We start from the raw sequence: 14,215 nt of genomic DNA on the forward strand, positions 1-14,215 counted from the left end.
CTCTCTATCCAAAAGTCGAACAAACGAAAGTGTTACCTGTAACTGTTGAAAGTTCTGGCCAGGCTGTAAGGTGGCATACCTGAAATCTTTCCTGTAAGAATTATTGTTTTTTTGATATGCTTTAAGGATTGCCTTCTTTAGTAGGTTATAATTACATATGATATCCTGCGACAAAGTTGCATAGATATTCAAAGCTGTACCAGAAAATAACATTCCTAACCTGGTAGCCCAGGTGTCAGCAGGCGATTCACAGAGGGTAGCGGTATTTTCAAACCCACTGCTTAAGAAATCACTCTCCATGATAAGTAAAATACCTAAAAGATTATTAAGACATTTAACATAGAGCAAGACTGAAAGGACTAAGTTTATTATTGGTCAAAAGTGAAGCTTTCAACCAATAAGTCCACTAGAATATGAGCAGGCGTGTACTTACAGTAGTGCTGGGAGTTGTGAGTCAAGTGATTACTGTTTGGCCGGAGCCCCACACGTCACCTTTCGGGGGGGGGAAGAGGGAGGGGAAGGGATAACGGGAGGTAGACTGACCCTACCTTAACAAGCAGCCGGCAATCAAACTATCACTTTCGGGGAGGGGGAAAAAAAGGGGGGAAATAGCGGGAGCTAGACTTACCCTACCTTAACAAGTAGCCGGCAATCAAACTATTGTTACTATATACTCCCTCGCTACTCCTATCTATTGAACTTTTCCCTCACATAAGTACTTTTCCATTTTCCCTGTTGTGTGCAATATATAAGCATTATAAACTTGTGTTTACACTTGTCAGTTACCTTGTGTTTACAGTATTGTGCTCATTACCCAATAATTCATTCAGTGAAGTACTGTTCTTCACTAAACTGTTTACCCTTTGTTATGCTTCATTTTTTTTTTGCCAGTGTTGTGTATCGTTTCTTTTCTTTCCCAATGTGTTTTATTCCCATTTCAACGTGTGTTGAATATTCTTTTGTGTTAATTATTGTTCCTCTCGCCAGGTCTGTCTTTACTATTAAATACTAGGTATCTAGTGCTTTGTATCTAGAGCTTGGTATCTAGAGCTTGGTATCTAGAGCTTGGTATCTAGAGCTTGGTATCTAGTGCTTTGTATCTAGAGCTTGGTATCTAGAGCTTGGTATCTAGAGCTTGGTATCTAGAGCTTGGTATCTAGTGCTTTGTATCTAGAGCTTGGTATCTAGAGCTTGGTATCTAGAGCTTGGTATCTAGTGCTTTGTATCTAGAGCTTGGTATCTAGAGCTTGGTATCTAGTGCTTTGTATCTAGAGCTTGGTATCTAGAGCTTGGTATCTAGAGCTTGGTATCTAGTGCTTTGTATCTAGAGCTTGGTATCTAGAGCTTGGTATCTAGAGCTTGGTATCTAGAGCTTGGTATCTAGAGCTTGGTATCTAGTGCTTGGTATCTAGAGCTTGGTATCTAGAGCTTGGTATCTAGAGCTTGGTATCTAGTGCTTGGTATCTAGTGCTTGGTATCTAGAGGTTGGTATCTAGTGCTTGGTATCTAGTGCTTGGTATCTAGTGCTTGGTATCTGGAGCTTGGTATCTAGAGCTTAGTATCTAGTGCTTGGTATCTAGAGCTTGGAATCTAGAGCTTAGTATCTAGTGCTTGGTATCTAGTGCTTGGTATCTAGTGCTTGGTATCTAGAGTTTGGTATCTAGAGCTTAGTATCTAGTGCTTGGCATCTAGTGCTTGGTATCTAGAGCTTGGTATCTAGAGCTTAGTATCTAGTGCTTGGTATCTAGTGCTTGGTATCTAGTGCTTGGTATCTAGAGCTTGGTATCTAGAGCTTAGTATCTAGTGCTTGGTATCTAGTGCTTGGTATCTAGTGCTTGGTATCTAGAGCTTGGTATCTAGAGCTTAGTATCTAGTGCTTGGTATCTAGTGATTGGTATCTAGAGCTTGGTACCTAGAGCTTAGTATCTAGTGCTTGGTATCTAGTGCTTGGTATCTAGAGCTTGGTATCTAGAGCTTAGTATCTAGTGCTTGGTATCTAGTGCTTGCTATCTAGTGCTTGGTAACTAGAGCTTGGTATCTTGAGCTTAGTATCTAGTGTTTGGTATCTAGAGCTTGGTATCTAGAGCTTAGTATCTAGTGCTTGGTATCTAGTGCTTGGTATCTAGAGCTTGGTATCTAGAGCTTAGTATCTAGTGCTTGGTATCTAGTGCTTGGTATCTAGTGCTTGGTATCTAGTGCTTGGTATCTAGAGCTTGGTATCTAGTGCTTGGTATCTAGTGCTTGGTATCTAGTGCTTGGTATCTAGAGCTTGGTATCTAGAGCTTGGTATCTAGTGCTTGGTATCTAGAGCTTGGTATCTAGAGCTTGGTATCTAGTGCTTGGTATCTAGTGCTTGGTATCTAGTGCTTGGTATCTAGAGCTTGGTATCTAGTGCTTGATATCTAGTGCTTGGTATCTAGTGCTTGGTATCTAGAGCTTGGTATCTAGAGCTTAGTATCTAGTGCTTGGTATCTAGAGCTTGGTATCTAGAGCTTAGTATCTAGTGCTTGGTATCTAGTGCTTGGTATCTAGTGCTTGGTATCTAGTGCTTGGTATCTAGAGTTTGGTATCTAGAGCTTAGTATCTAGTGCTTGGTATCTAGTGCTTGGTATCTAGAGCTTGGTATCTAGAGCTTAGTATCTAGTGCTTGGTATCTATTGTGCTTGGTATCTAGTGCTTGGTATCTAGAGCTTGGTATCTAGAGCTTAGTATCTAGTGCTTGGTATCTAGTGCTTGGTATCTAGAGCTTGGTATCTAGAGCTTAGTATCTAGTGCTTGGTATCTAGTGATTGGTATGTAGAGCTTGGTATCTAGAGCTTAGTATCTAGTGCTTGGTATCTAGTGCTTGGTATCTAGAGCTTGGTATCTAGAGCTTAGTATCTAGTGCTTGGTATCTAGTGCTTGGTATCTAGTGCTTGGTATCTAGTGCTAGATATCTAGTGCTAGGTATCTAGTGCTTGGTATCTAGCGCTTGGTATCTAGTGCTTGGTATCTAGTGCTTGGTATCTAGTGCTAGATATCTAGTGCAAGGTATCTAGTGCTTGGTATCTAGCGCTTGGTATCTAGTGCTTGGTATCTAGTGTTAGGTATCTAGTGCTTGGTATCTAGTGCTAGGTATCTAGCGCTTGGTATCTAGAGCTTAGTATCTAGTGCTTGGTATCTAGTGATTGGTATCTAGAGCTTGGTATCTAGAGCTTAGTATCTAGTGCTTGGTATCTAGTGCTTGGTATCTAGAGCTTGGTATCTAGAGCTTAGTATCTAGTGCTTGGTATCTAGTGCTTGGTATCTAGTGCTTGGTATCTAGTGCTAGATATCTAGTGCTAGGTATCTAGTGCTAGATATCTAGTGCAAGGTATCTAGTACTTGGTATCTAGCGCTTGTTATCTAGTGCTTGGTATCTAGTGCTAGGTATCTAGTGCTTGGTATCTAGTGCTAGGTATCTAGCGCTTGGTATCGAGTGCTAGGTTTCTAGTGCTAGGTATCTAGTGCTTGGTATCTAGTGCTTAGTATCTAGTGCTAGGTATCTAGTGCTTGGCATCTAGTGCTTGGTATCTAGCGCTTGGTATCGAGTGCTAGCAAACCATACCACGGGCGGGGAAAGAACCCGCGGTCAGAGAGTCTCAAAACTCCAGACCGTCGCGTTAGCCACTGGACCAGCTAGCCACAATAAGATTCGTCCAACTAGGTATATTTCTGCACCATAGGAAGGTTAGCATAGGCACCACTGTGACCACAAATGCAAGTTTTAACAGACGACGGTCTGGAGTTTTGAGACTCTCTGACCGCGGGTTCAATCCCACCCGTGGTATGGTTTGTTTGCAATCGTGTCATTACGATTTCGTGAGTCATCGAGTGCTAGGTTTCTATTGCTAGATATCTAGTGCTTGGTATCTAGTGCTTGGTATCTAGTGCTTGGTATCTAGTGCTTGGCATCTAGTGATTGGTATCTAGCGCTGGGTATCGAGTGCTAGGTTTCTATTGCTAAGTATCTAGTGTTTGGTATCTAGTGCTTGGTATCTAGTGCTTGGTATCTAGTGCTTGGTATCTAGTACTTGGTATCTAGCATTTGGTATCGAGTGCTAGGTTTCTAGTGCTAGGTATCTAGTGCTTGGTATCTAGTGCTTGGTATCTAGTGCATGGTATCTAGCGCTTGGTATCGAGTGCTACGTTTCTAGTGCTAGTTATCTAGTGCTTGGTATCTAGTGCTTGGTATCTATTGCTTGGTATCTAGTGTTTGGTATCTAGTGCTAGGTATCTAGTGTTTGGTATCTAGTGCTAGGTATCTAGTGCTTGGTATCTAGTGCTTGGTATCTAGCGCTTGGTATCGAGTGCTACGTTTCTAGTGCTAGTTATCTAATGCTTGGTATCTAGTAGTAGATATGGTAAACATGAGGAAATTAAATCTTCATCAGAGTACAAAACAAATTCTGGCCACAAAATAGAGCGAAACACCAACGTCAAAGACCTGGGAGTGATCATGTCGGAGGATCTCACCTTCAAGGACCCTAACATTGTATCAATCGCATCTGCTAGAAAAATGACAGGATGGATAATGAGAACCTTCAAAACTAGGGAGGCCAAGCCCATGATAACACTCTTCAGGTCACTTGTTCTATCTAGGCTGGAATATTGCTGCACTCTAACAGCACCTTTCAAGGCAGGTGAAATTGCTGACCTAGAAAATGTACAGAGAACTTTCACGGCGCGCATAACGGAGATAAAACACCTCAATTATTGGGAGCGCTTGAGGTTTCTAAACCTGTATTCCCTGGATCGCAGGAGGGAAAGATACATGATTATATACACCTGGAAAATCCTAGAGGGACTAGTACCGAACTTGCACACGAAAATCACTCACTACGAAAGCAAAAGACTTGGCAGACGATGCAACATCCCCCCAATGAAAAGCAGGGGTGTCACTAGCACGTTAAGAGACCATACAATAAGTGTCAGGGGCCCGAGACTGTTCAACTGCCTCCCAGCACACATAAGGGGGATTACCAACAGACCCCTGGCAGTCTTCAAGCTGGCACTGGACAAGCACCTAAAGTCAGTTCCTGATCAGCCGGGCTGTGGCTCGTACGTTGGTTTGCGTGCAGCCAGCAGCAACAGCCTGGTTGATCAGGGGCTGATCCACCAGGAGGCCTGGTCACAGACCGGGCCGCGGGGGCGTTGAACCCCGAAACTCTCTCCAGGTAAACTCCAGGTAGTGCTTGGTATCGAGTGCTACGTTTCTAGTGCTAGTTATCTAGTGCTTGGTATCTAGTGCTTGGTATCTAGTGCTTGGTATCTAGCGCTTGGTATCTAGTGCTAGGTATCTAGTGCTTGGTATCTAGTGCTAGGTATCTAGTGCTTGGTATCTAGTGCTAGGTATCTAATGCTTGTCCATCTGGTTCTTAGATGACAGTAGAGTCTTCACTGACAACTTCAGCGAGCAGCGTGTTCCATTCTCCTATAATTCTATTTGAAAAAAATTAACTCTTGATCGTATTGCATGTCTTGCCTCTAAGTTGCAGTTGAGCGGTTGACTCGTGTTGAACTAGAGAGAGAGAGAGAGAGAGAGAGAGAGAGAGAGAGAGAGAGAGAGAGAGAGAGAGAGAGAGAGAGAGAGAACTCCTGCAATTTTAAGTGATGACGATAATTATTTGGAAAAGCAAGCAGAAAAGTAAGAACGCGGTAGCAAGAGAGAACAGAAAAAATAAGGTAGGTATAGCAATATGAAGAATGGATGAGAGGAAAGGAGACGGAATACGAAAAGGCAGAGGGAGGCCTCACCTTACACCGGAAGTCATTTGGCTGGCGAGGGGCAAGCAGCCTGAGAGACGGAGAGGGAAGAGTGATGGGGAGAGCTTAAAAGATATAATGAAGACAGAGGAGAGACGAGACGAAGCAAGGAGAAGGAAGGGAAGAGAGGAGACAGTATGAGGCGAACTATGCATACAGTTAGAGAGGAAGGGCCTCTGGGCACATAACAGTAAAAATTCACCCCAGTGTCAAGTCCTCTGTATTAAGGCCTACTCTTATGATTTCCACCAGCTAAGTTTTCCTGACTTTCTCCTCACGATTCGCATATGGGTGGATGCAGCCATTTAGGCAACTCAAGACTTCTACTCCCATTCATTGACCTAACAACTTGAATCTATTTTTCGTATCTTCACTCTCAAATATTCACTACACTTTTGCACGTTCGTACCAATCATCAATCATGCTATTGTGTGGAATTTAAATGTATTTATGACCAAAATGTTTTCAAGAGGGTTTGCTGCACGAAGTTTTAGAAGACCTAATGGCCGCTGACCTTCCCCCTTCCAAGTGCACTCAGTACACTTATCTCTAAGAGGTCGTAAACCTGGATGATGGCTCTGTTGATTGTGGGGTTACCTTTGTTCTCTTGTGGTCTTCTTTCTGTTTGCTGTAGTTGTAGTTGTTGCTGCCAGTCTTGTGCCTTCGTCTGTTGGGTTATCTTTGTTGTCATTCTGTGCTCTTGTTTCTGTTTATTATGTTGGTGATTGCTGCCTCCTTTTTTATATATTCTTTTGTTTATGTTGCCGTTATTGTATTTCTTGCTGGCAGCGTGTTTTCTTGAATTATATCGCAAGTGATGTTTGCTGATATTGTCCGGTGTTCTTGCTGGTTGTGTTTCTTATATGGTGTTCTTGTTATCAGGGCCAGATTAAGAAGTCTCCGGGCCCTAGGCTATTCAGATTGGCGGGGCCCCTTTGAGTTACGGGTAAGAAAAGCGACCCCTTCCAGCTTGGGGGGGGGGTCGGTGTGAGCCTGTTTAAGGTCTAATTAAATACATTCTGGCTATTTAGATTAAATTTAATAGGGAAAGTACATAAAGACAACCAAAACCATTTACCAACAGCCATTATAACTATCTTGTTGAATCATGCATTTTAAAGAGAATAAACTCAAGACAGCATAGTATTACTAGATTAGGCTATTAAAGTAGTGACATCATGTACCTATTATATTCAGCATAACCACTACAGCACTATTATTCCCTTTATAAATCACTGACCATTATTGTTAACTTTTTAGGTAGGGACCCCTTTGCACTTGCACCATGTGCGCAGTCTTGGATGAGCCCCTGAACCCCTTGGACCGCGGGGACCCCAAATGCGCGGGGCCCTAGGCAAATGCCTAGTTTGCCTATGCGGTAATCCGGCCCTGCTTGTTATGCTGTAATAGTTTTCGTTGGGTAACCTTCCACGTCATGTTTTTACACATTGTGCTTCTTGCTGTATTATGTATTATGTTTATTCAATGTAAATGTTGTATTGCTTCCATGGATTTGTTGTTATTGCAAGCTGTATGTCATTCCTCAAAATCTATAAAGAGATAAACTTATTAGTGTGACATTTCTTAGATCTTTGAAATGCTGTGCAACTGCGGCCTTCACAACACGATGCTTCGCTGAGTATCCTGTGGTCCTGGCCAGGTCAAGCGTGGTATGACCACCAGGTTTGGTGCGGCCTTAACGACCAGGTCTTGTGTATTTCTGATGATCAAATCTAGTATGGTCGTCACTACGACACCAGACTTGGTATAAAAGTTGTGCAGGTGTGGGAGATGTGCAGGTGTGGAAGATGTGAGAGATGTGCTGGTGTTAAAGGTGTGTTTAGGTGTGTGAAGTGTACAGGTGTGGAAGTGTGCGAGAATGGTATATGGTACGTAAGAAAATACTCCGTTATTGTGTGGCAGAAACTCTCTAATACAGAGAGGGATTTAAGCTGATTCGGGAGGAAACGTCTTGGAGGTGTCACTTGGAAGTGTCACTTGGAAGTGTCACTTGGAGGTGTCACTTGGAGGTGTCACTCGGAGGTGTCACTTGGAGGTGTCACTTGGAGGTGTCACTGAGAGGTGTCGCTTGGAGGTGTCACTTAGAGGTGTCACTCGGAGGTGTCACTTGGAGGTGTCACTTGGAGGTGTCATTGAGAGGTGTCGCTTGGAGGTGTCACAGGTGTCGCTTGGAGGTGTCACTTGAAAATGTCACTTGGAGGTGTCACTTGGAGGTGTCACTTAGAGGAGTCACTTGGAGGTGTCACTTGGAGGTGTCACTTGGAGGTGTCACTTGAAAATGTCACTTGGAGGTGTCACTTGGAGGTGTCACTTGGAAGTGTCACTTGGAATTGTCACTTGAAATTGTCACTTGGAGGTGTCACTTGGAGGTGTCACTTGGAATTGTCACTTGGAGGTGTCACTTGGAGGTGTCACTTGGAGGTGTCACTTGGAGGTGTCACTTGGAGGTGTCACTTGGAGGTGTCACTTGGAGGTGTCACTTGAAATTGTCACTTGGAGGTGTCACTTGGAGGTGCTGCACTCACCAGGATTACTGCTGTTGTCTGGACGTGTTGTTCTCGCCTCTAATCGTGAGAATTCATTTTAGATTCAGAACCACAATATACAATGTACATGTCCCGGATGTGTGTAGTTACAGTGGTGATGGTGCTACCTGGAAGAGAGAGAAAGGGAGAAAGAAAGAAAGAGGATGTGAGACAAAAAGACAGCCACAGAATGTGCGTGTATTACTAACTATCTGTGATGTTATATTTGTCGTTCTCTGAGCAGAACTGTACTCTTGAACATCATTGTTATTGTTATGAATAACCTTTGAACTTAACTCCATAATGCGACCCGTAACAGTCGATTAACATCTACGTTCGTCTTTACTGCCTGCTAGAAATGAAAGACATATGTATGGAAACAAGCCCACATGTTACGTGTTGTGCGGGAATCGAACTCGAAACCTTTAGGTTGTGTTCTGACTGCTGAGTTCAGTGAGTTACGTGTACTCATCAATTTGTGATCATTTACTTGTGCTTGCGAGAGTCAAGTACTAGTTCCTTGATTTGCTTCTTTATCTTTGTCGACAGGCATTTGTGGCTCCTGAATTATTGAGCACCATCGTAGCTACTCTTAAAACTGTGTATGGAATTTTCATACGCAACTTTCCTTTTCTGTCTATTATACTTTTCATCAAATCCGATATTAAAAATGTGACTTATCTTCGTTGTTAGTTTTCCTTTATGCCTCATGTTTCTGGTTCTTGCATCTTGAAACATCTGTTCATATCCTTCCTACCGTTTCCTCTGGGTGTCTCGTATGTTGTAATAAGGTTTTCCTCTGGGCTGCTAGCACTACCAGTCTGATTGATCAGGTTATTAACCAGGATGTCTGGTCCGGGACCGGGCCACAAGAGCGATGACATCGGGAATCTAAAGCAAGTGTACTTTTCCGGCTCTCTTCCAGATTCGTCAAGTTCCATTAGTTTCTTTGCATCACGCAAAGTCTTCAACTCTTTCAACTGTGTAACGGTTGTGCCAACGTCAACTGTGTTAACTTTACCAAGGCTGCCTATGTAACACGGTTGATGTGTTACTTCGGTGATATGTTCAGTAAAATGTTCACCTTCCGATTTTTTCTTTCATTGATGTTTATGTTATGGCTTCTCCCCTCATATTCTGTATTATGTCTCTGTCTGTACTCGCACTGCACAACCCTTCAGTTATTCACATTGAGCTTCAGCAGTCAATTGATTACCCCTGGAAGAACAAAAAGGCACAATACCATGACTGGAAAAATACACAAATAACTCAACCATAGAAGAGAGAAGCTTATGACGACATTTCGGTCCCACTTGGATCATTGACAAGCCACACTAACACACGAAGGTGAAGGAGCCAGTATATATAGGAGAGGGGGACAGGGACGAGACAAAGAGAGAAAGACAAAAGGAAGTGGAGAAGTAGTAGTAGAGGTAATGCTAGTAGTGGCAGTAGTAGTAGAAGTAAGTAGTGGTAGTTGTAAGTAGGAGGAGTAGTGGTAGACAGAAAGGGGAGTGAAGTGAGGCAATAGTAAAAGAAATAGCAGTGGTAGTGGTAGGGGTAGGGGTAGTAGTAGTAATGAAGTAGTGGTAGTAGATGTAGAAGTGGAGTAAATCTAAAGACATGTAAAAGGAGCACTGCAAGAGATCTAATGGCCCACAAGGGTGGGATCAAATACACAGGGGAGGGGGAATGAAACTGAAGGACAGAACACACCTAGGCAGAAGAAAGGAAGAAAAAATAGGAAAGGAGAAGAGGAGGAGGAGAAAAGATCAGGTCAAGTTACGAGTATTCTAAAGTTTGGAGCATATGACAATATAATGAGAAAGGAAGGTATCTACAGAGACAAAGCCAGGACTACGATTCGTATTAGGAAAGTTATGTATAAAGGATGCTTCAACAAGTCGGTGTTTGTGAAGGCTTGAAGAAGGGTGGACAGTATTGACTGGTCGTCAATAGAATGGCTGTGATGTCTAACATGACAGAAAAGAGCATTATTGGTGTCGACAAGTCTAACACTTCTTTTGTGTTCTTTAAGTCTGTCAGAAAGAGAGCGGCCAATTTGTTAGTTTGGCGAAAAGAAAGTTTGATGTCTAAGGAAAGAAGAGAGTTGTTGAGATTAGAAAGACTGGAACTATAGGGAAGGCAGAGAACAAGAGATTTCACAGGCATAGAGAGTTTGGGAAAGAAGTCCGTTTAGCACGTGAGAAAGCAGAGTTTATGAATTCGGAAGGTTAGGCAAGACGAGAGAACGAATTGCGAAGAACGAAAAATGTCCGAGTCAAGGAACTGAGGGTCACAAATGCAGAGGGCACGGAGAACACTTTTCTCAACAGAGGGAGCACGATAAGAAAAATAGTGAATATACATGCTATAAATGGAAAGAGAAAAGCCTGTAGCCGAGCGATGGACGTGTGACTTGTCAATGGTCCAAGTCTGACCAAAATTTCGTCATAAGCATCTCCTACGTGCCGGTTAGTTGTGTATCACCCCTGGAATCTGTCTGTCTCTGTCTTCTTCTCTTCGAATTGTAATAAAAAAATACACATCATACGTATATACATGACAAGAACATTAGTGGGCTTAATACTGATAACTGTGAGATCGATACTCTAACTGTCTGTCTTCTGCCTTTCTGACAATCTTCCTAACACTCAACCATCTCGGGTTGCTCTCTTAGTTTGAGCATGAGACTAATGTGCACCTACATAATTGTACTTACCTACGCCCTTGGCCTCGCCTATTAACTCCTATCAAACGGTCTCCAAAGCCTAATCATATCTACTCTTCAAAGTATGAAGTGGGTTTGTCTTTACTCTTACTGCTACCATAACTAATACGTTTATAGTTAATCGTGAATCTGAGATTTGAAATTTTTTCCTAAACCCCCTCTGGCTCATTTGAGTCTTAAGCTGCCATCACCTGGATTCCTCTCTTTCATAGATCTTGTCATTCGCCATTTTATTTACTTCTGATAAAGCACTATTGTATGTCATTATCATGTAATCTCTAGTTTTCCCTCTCTTCTAATGTTATTTGGCTGAAGTTCTTATGTTTTTCTTTATGGTCCACAAATCCTCAGTTACGGCCTCAGTCTCGCTGTGAACATTTAGATCTTGTCTGGTTTAACATGTTGGCACATAAACATTTGGAAATGTTTATGTGCCAACATGTTAAACCAGACAAGATCTATTAATTTCTCTTCGCATTTGTGATCCTCTGTGTGATTACCATTTATATTATTTAATTTCTTTATGATTAAATTCTCCCATGATCACTAATTTTCTTTGTTCAACTCTGTTTTTGTGCTGTTTCTTATAGTATCTATATCTCTGCTCAGCTGTTTCTTACAATATCTATGTCACTGCCCAGCTGTTTCTTATAGTATTTATATCACTACCCAGCTGTTTCTTACAGTATCTATATCACTGCCCAGCTGTTTCTTACAGTATCTATATCACTACCCAGCTGTTTCTTACAGTGTCTATATCACTGCCCAGCTGTTTCTTACAGTGTCTATATCACTGCCCAGCTGTTTCTTACAGTGTCTATATCACTGCTCAGCTGTTTTTTACAGTATCACTGCTCAGATGTTTCTTACAGTATCTGCATCAGATGTTTTCCACATCCGTCTTTGTGGTTAAGAGAACTCTGCAGTTATTATCGTTCTTTAATAATAATAATAATAATAATAATAATAATAATAATAATAATAATAATAATAATAATAATAATAATAATCTTTATTTACTACAAGTACATATACAAGGTAACAGTCCTAGCTGACATAAATGACATACTACTATATAGAAAGACGCTTGTTATGCAGATCATTTCGGGGGAATTAGGTCAGTTTTGTCCCAGGATGCGACTCACACCAGTCGACTAACACCCAGGTACCCATTTTATTGATGGGTGAACAGGGACAAACGGTGTAAGGTAATACTTCAATGTTTCCACCCCTTAGCAGGGAATTGAACCCGGACACTCACCGTGCGAAACGAGAGCTTTTGCCACCAGGCAAATATTATTTACGTCTTCAAAAACTATATTATTAATCAGTAGTACCATCCCCCTCTCTGACTGTCTCTGTTTGATTGACTCTCTCTCTCTTTCTCTCTCTCTCTTTCTCTCTCTCTCTCTCTCTCTCTCTCTCTCTCTCTCTCTCTCTCTCTCTCTCTCTCTCTCTCTCTCTCTCTCTCTCTTCTTATTACATTATATCCTGTAGTGACTATCACATTTGCTTTTATTTCTGTTAGTATCGTCTTTATTATAGTTATTATAACGGGCTTTGCTTCCACAGTTTTCACCTTCATCTTCCCGCTTTTGTTTTCAATGCTGCAACCTTACAGTACCTTTAGTCTTTTTTCCCTATATCTTTTTTTCCATTTAATCTGGTTTCTGTTTAATATGAGGAAATAAGGAGTTTGTCCTTCGTTGGGTGTGTGAAGGATCATCGAGGTCTTCCTCCCTAGTATTTCTCCTTTCGAGATGGATTGTTGAAAAGAATTTCTTGCACTTAATGAGAAGTCTGTTGTTTGGGTATGTTGGTAACTTTTGTCATAGAAAATTGGGTGGGGTTTAATGATGGGTTGAAGTTGGTGTATAGAGGCTGGTTGAGACAGGAGGGAGAAGTTACTCCTCAATATACAAAATAATTTCTCCCAATTTCTCTCTCTGGATGTTAAACTACGGTGGTTCTGTTTCAATAGTACCATGATTTTAGTTACATTTTGACTCCCTTCTACAAGAGTACTGCTGCTCTTAACATGTCTAACATTCTAATCCTCTTCTCTTCTCTTAACTACTGTCTCTTCTTCCTAGCTGGCAACACCATCAGCATGGTTTTGGGATTCGTCTGTAAAACCTTGCATTGGTGGTCACACTGCTAACATTCCTGTATAGAAATATACCTAATTGGATTAATCTTGTTAGAGCAGCATGAAGCAGTGGTAAACACACTGGCTTCTGAGTTTTAGGACTCTCACTTGCCATATATATATATATATATATATATATATATATATATATATATATATATATATATATATATATATATATATATATATATATATATATATATATATATATATATATATTATAGGTAGTAGGTTGGTAGACAGCAACCACCCATGGAGGTACTACCGTCCTGCCAAGTGAGTGTAAAACGAAAGCCTGTAATTGTTTTACATGATGGTAGGATTGCTGGTGTCCTTATTACTGTCCCATGAACATGAAAAATTTCAGGTACGTCTTGCTACTTCTACTTACACTTAGGTCACACTACACATACATGTACAAGCATAAATATACACACCCCTCGGGGTTTTCTTCTATTTTCTTCCTAGTTCTTATTCTTGTTTATTTCCTCTTATCTCCATGGGGAAGTGGAACAGAATTCTTCCTCCGTAAGCCATGCGTGTTGTAAGAGGCGACAAAAATGCCGGGAGCAAGGGGCTAGTGACCCCTTCTCCTGTATATATTACTAAATGTAAATGGACAAACTTTCGTTTTTCCTTTTGGGCCACCCCGCCTCGGTGGGATACGGCCGGTGTGTTGAAAGAAAATATATATATATATATATATATATATATATATATATATATATATATATATATATATATATATATATATATATATATATATATATATATATATATATGGCAAGAGAGAGCCCTAAAACTTACAAGCCACACACACACACACACACACACACACACACACACACACACACACACACACACACACACACACATATATATATATATATATATATATATATATATATATATATATATATATATATATATATATATATTTATATATATATATATATATATATATATATATATATATATATATATATATATATATATATATATATA

At 41.0% G+C, this 14,215-nt stretch overlaps 1 protein-coding gene across 1 annotated transcript in view; it reads left to right on the forward strand.

Annotated features, from left to right (window-relative positions):
• The window catches only part of LOC138852690 (uncharacterized), a 174,118-nt gene that overhangs the window by 159,596 nt on the left and 307 nt on the right, over positions 1 to 14,215 (forward strand). The window lies entirely within an intron of this gene.

Source organism: Cherax quadricarinatus, chromosome 14 (genome assembly GCF_038502225.1).
Source record: "Cherax quadricarinatus isolate ZL_2023a chromosome 14, ASM3850222v1, whole genome shotgun sequence".
NCBI classification, from domain to species: Eukaryota; Metazoa; Arthropoda; class Malacostraca; order Decapoda; family Parastacidae; genus Cherax; species Cherax quadricarinatus.